The following is a 6,000-nucleotide window of genomic DNA, read 5'->3' as shown; positions in this document are numbered from 1 at the left end:
ATTGTGGCAGTTTTGATATAATAGACCATTTAATTTCATAAATAGAATCGTGACACTTGTTCTGATACAAAAGCCCTTCCTCAAAGCCCATAAATAGAACTGTGGCAATTATGTTTATGAAATAGACCTTCCACAGCTTCCATCAATGGAATTGTGGCACCCATTTTGATATAGTAGAACGTCCTCAGCCTCCATAAATAGAATTTTGATACTGCCTTGGTATAATAAAACCCTAATTATCCGTTGACCGAAGTTAATTAATTCCCTTGGGAGATATAAAGTTTATATTCTATTTGAAGATAGTTTCTCCAAGAGAACTAAGTTTTTGAAGTATGAAGCTAACTTCAGTTGAATGCATTTGAAATGAATGAAGATAATTTTACTTCAAGCATATAAATCACAACATGTAGAATTTGGAGAATAATTACCAATTTTATCAATAAACCAATGGGAAAAATAATAATCCATTAATATAATATAAAAGACATGAAGCAATTTTAACCTGTAGTAGACCAAGTCACATCAAGTAAGACGAACAATATAATTTGTTGATAAATAAAATCCATCTCTTTCTGTTACTAAAACACGGGATTCCCTATGAATATTTATTCATCTTTCACTCTACCTTTAGAAATGTTCTTTCTGATATGTATTTGAGATTTATTTAACGGTAAATACATGAATTTTTAAAGATAAAATATTCAGATAAAATGTTACAATACTGTTTTATCTCCTTCCTTGAATATAAAGGTTTATTAAGAGCGAACTGCACATATCTATTCTCAAAGATAATTAGAAAAAATATCATTAGCATTACTATTCTGTTTATTATTGTAATCAGCTAAGCTTCATTCCTAATTGGAAAAGCAGGATGCTATAAGCCCTTGGGCCCCAACAGGAAAAGCAGCCTAGTGAGGAAAGGAAAGGAGAATTTAATCAAACTATATAGCGCTATTAGAGAAGTAATAAATACAAAATACATTATAATATGTAACAACGTTAAAATAGATGTGTCATATATAAGCTATGAAAAGAGACTTATCAACAGTTATAAGAGAAAATTTAATAGGCAAATGGTCTCATAAAAATAAATTTACACTCGAGAACCTTTGGTTATACAAAGTAATGCTTCTACTTGACCAAAAAAATTTAATAATATAACCAAAGGCTACTTCATCTATTTTTTTTTTTTTTTACACTAAATTAAACTTTTCATTGGAGAAGATCATCCTATCAAAGTTTCAAAAGTAACATCAGGGTTTTCCGAATTTCGACACCCATCATACCATTCTGATGCCATCAGTCCAATGCGAGAGCAATATCCTATCTTCACAAGTGGCAAATATCTTTAATAAAAATATAGAATGATGAAGATTATCCGTCTGGCTCTCAAAATTTATCGTCGCTGTTTTGGGTTTGTTTTGGAGGGAGAAACTCTTATTATGTAAAAAAAAAAAAGTATAAGGTGAAGTTAAGGTAATAAAGTTCGTGAAGATAAGATAAGATTACTCTCTCTCTCTCTCTCTCTTTCTCTCTCTCTCTCTCTCTCTCTCTCTCTCTCTCTCTCTCTCTCTCTCTCTCTCTCTCTCTCTCTCTCTCTCTCTCTAAGACTACTGCTCTATCTCTTAAAGACTACTACCCTTTATTAGAGACCGTAATAAAGCAAGGTTAATTCTAATATATATTCTACTCCAACTCAAAAATCCAAATCTCATCTAAACAGACATTCTGATAGACAGGCTGTAACAGTGAATGTATTTACATTTTATAAATATCAAAGACAAGCAATTTCAATTTGAATCGAATAACTTTCTATTTTAAAAAACAGGGCATCAGAATAATTGGTCACAATCAAAGTAATGCGTTCAATTAGGCTTATTGCATCACTACGAGTTATGTGCTAATAATTTTCCATATTCGTAGTTTCTGCTAAACCAAATATGATATCACGTAGCTTTAATATCTTTAATAAATACAATGAATTTTCCGTAAGGCCTCGTTTATTGTCTCACAGTAATAAAAACAACAGCCATTTATAATTTCATGATGTATTTGTTTGTATATTTAATTCAAATGCAGTAAGAGGAAAATTCCTATTGTATATGTTTGCAGTGAAACGCGGATTTGTTATTGCGATGTATTGGTGATTCCTAGTGCAAAAAAGACGCCAATTGAATCTGATTGATGCGTTGCGCTGGAAAGTATTTAAAGTATGTATTAAAAACGTCCAGCTCATGTTGCTTTATCCATATAAAGAGACAATGTCATACATAATGAAACGAGGTAGAGATTGTTATTATTATCTATATAATAATACGATAGCGTGTGTGTTATTTATTGTGTCACGCTTTAAAGAAAACGGAAATAATTTCATGGTATACTCTTACAAACTCACATTAGCCTTTGCTTAATTAGCCAAAGCCCATCTTAGATAGTTTTCACAATTTTGTCTTTAGCAACTGACTTTATTTTTTAAATATTAGACAAAAAATTGAGTTCTATCCATTTCCATATCCTAGATTATAAAATTAATCTCGGGACATTTTATTCAAACATGTATAGCTTAGGAACAAGATAATTAGCATTGAAAATATAATTTCGTGTAATTTACACGGGTTCTGCTAATTATCAATATTATCATTATCATCATTATCATCATTACCATCATTATCATCATCATTATTGTTGTTATTGTTGTAATTATTATCAAACCTGCCAAAAAAAATACTACTTTTTCAGATTACCTGCTGGAGTTATCAGTTAAATGAGAATAGCGTCAATACTACCACGGCGCTGTGGTGGTTTATTGGAAACGTCACTGTCTAGCGATCGCCGGACTGGGGTTCGAAACATGCTCAAGGTCGATAGTGGCTCCAACCTCACCATTCTTGTAAGCTAAGGATGGAGGGGGGGGGGTTTAGGGGGATCCTATAGGTCTACCTGTTGAGTCATCAGCTGTCATTGCTTGTCCCCCCCTGGTCCTTGCTTGGGTGGAGAGGGGCTTGGGTGCTGATCATATGAATATATGATCAGTCTTTAGGGTATTGTCCTGCTAGTTAGGGCATTGTCCCATTCCCTATCCCATTTATCTTTAAACTGGATGTTGTATGGTCAGCGCTGTCCTTACTAGAACATTTCTCTTTCAGTCCCACGCTTTTATAGTCTTCCTTTTCTAAATATTTCTATATATGAATTATTATGTTCGTACATGTGTACGTTTCCTAAAACAAATACACCATACCTGGTCAGTTTGTTTCTCAAGAATCTTAAAATGATGAAAAAAGGAAATAAATTCCAAGAAAAAAGGCGTTACTTAGTGACAAACCAAAGAAAGAAAAAGTCGAGATTTTTTTGTCGTAGAAGCAAAGAAAGGCAACAGTTATTCAAAACTAGAAAGTAAAAATGACTTCCGAATAATGGATGGAGAGATAAAAAATTCAATAGACTTTTCAAAGGGAAGAAATTCTAACTGTTAGATCTTCGATACCAAAGAGAAAAGAACTTGAGAGAAATAGTTTCCCTCTTCAGCAACAGATTGATAAAGACGTAGACGCAGGTTTTTTTCTTTTCTAATTCTTTTTTATTACGAGAACTAATTAGAACTCACCTCTTTGCTCAATTTCTTGTATCCAAAGAGATCTAGTCAATAGTCGATCTTATTCAAGTAAAAATATTCCTTTTGTGTGTAACATTTCTTTACATAGCAAAGTGAGACCTTACATAGGAAATCGTTGCATAAAACGAGAAAAAGACTTGTGCTTAGGAGAGAGAGAGAGAGAGAGAGAGAGAGAGAGAGAGAGAGAGAGAGAGAGAGAGAGAGAGAGAGAGAGAGAGACTTTATACGAATCATTAGAATATTAATCAAAAAGGTTAATAAAGTCATTCTCTAGAAACAACTTGCTACCAAAAATAGAACCACTTAGGAGATTGAAGTTAATGAAAATGAATTCATTATCACTTTACTTGTGAATCCGTAGATTACTTCTCTTTATTATTCTTACTATATATACCGAAACTAAGGCCTTATTATATTTTCTTTTCAAAATATATTTATACCATAGCCAATGACCAGTGCAAAATGTGTTTATACCATAGATAATGACTACTGCAAAATATGTTTATACCCTAGCCGATGACTAGTGCAAAATGTGTTTATTCCACAGACAATGACTAGTGCAAAATATGTTTATACCGTAGCCGATGACTATTGGGAAATATGTTTATACCATAGACAATGACTACTGCAAAATATGTTTATACCGTAGCCGATGACAAGTGCAGAATATGTTTATACCATAGACAATGACTGGAGCAAAATATGTTTATACCATAGACAATGATTAGTGCAAAATATGTTTATACAGTAGCCGATGACTAGTGCAAAATGTGTTTATACCATAGACAATAACTAGTGCAAAATATGTTTATACCGTAGCCGATGACTAGTGCAAAATGTGTTCATACTATAGACAATGACTACTGCAAAATATGTTTATACCGTAGCCGATGACTAGTGCAGAATAATGACTAGTGCAAAATATGTTTATACCGTAGCCAATGACTTGTACAAAATATGTTTATACCATAGACAATGACTAGTGCAAAATACATCTATACCGTAGCCAATGACTAGTGCAAAATATGTTTATACCATAGACAATGACTAGTGCAAAATATGTTTATACCATAGCCAATGACTAGTGCAAAATATGTTTATACCCTAGACAATGACTAGTGCAAAATATGTTTATACCGTAGCGAATGACTAGTGCAAAATATGTTTATACCATAGACAATGAATGGTGCAAAATATGTTTATCCCGTAGCCAATGACTGGTGCAAAATATGTTTATACCATAGCCAATTACTGGTGCAAAATACGTTTATACCATAGCCAATGACTGGTGCAAAATATGTTTATACCGTAGCCAAAGACTGGTGAAAAATACCTTTATACCATAGCCAATGACTGGTGCAAAACATGTTTATACCGTAGCTAAAGACTGGTGCAAAATATGTTTATACCGTAGCGAAAGACTGGTGCAAAATATGTTTATACCGTAGCCAAAGACTGGTGCAAAATATGTTTATACACCATCAATGACTGGTGTAAAATATGTTTACACCGTAGCCAATGACTGTTGTAAAATATGTTTACACCATAGCCAATGACTGGTGCAAAATATGTTTACACCATAGCCAATGACTGGTGCAAAATATGTTTATACTGCAGCCAATGACTAGTGTAAAATATGTTCATATCGTAGCCAATGACTGGTGTAAAATATGTTTACACCATACCCAATGACTGTTGTAAAATATGTTTACACTGTAGCCAATGACTGGTGTAAAATATGTTTACACCGTAGCCAATGACTGGTGCAAAATATGTTTATACCATAGCCAATGACTGGTGTAAAATATGTTTATACCGTAGCCAAAAACTGGTGAAAAATATCTTTAAACCATAGCCAATGACTGGTGCAAAACATGTTTATACCGTAGCTGAAGACTGGTGCAAAATAAATTTATACCGTAGCGAAAGACTGGTGCAAAATATGTTTATACCGTAGCCAAAGACTGGTGCAAACTATGTTTATACAGTATCAATGACTGGTGTAAAATATGTATACACCGTAGCCAATGACTGTTGTAAAATATGTTTACACCATAGCCAATGACTGGTGCAAAATATGTTTACACCATAGCCAATGACTGGTGCAAAATATGTTTACACCATAGCCAATGACTGGTGCAAAATATGTTTATACTGCAGCCAATGACTAGTGCAAAATATGTTCATATCGTAGCCAATGACTGGTGTAAAATATGTTTATACCGTAGCCAATCACTACGGCAAAATATGTATGTACCGTGGCCAATGACTGGTACAAAATATGTTTATAACGTAGCCAATGACTGGTGCAAAATACGTTTATATTGTAGAAAATGACTAGTGCAAAATATGTTTATACTCTAGCCAATGACTGGTGCAAAATA

The sequence above is a fragment of the Palaemon carinicauda genome, chromosome 4, assembly GCF_036898095.1.
Source record: "Palaemon carinicauda isolate YSFRI2023 chromosome 4, ASM3689809v2, whole genome shotgun sequence".
Taxonomy (NCBI): domain Eukaryota; kingdom Metazoa; phylum Arthropoda; class Malacostraca; order Decapoda; family Palaemonidae; genus Palaemon; species Palaemon carinicauda.
The sequence above is the reverse complement of the archived record's forward strand: the minus strand, read 5'-3'. Positions refer to the sequence as shown.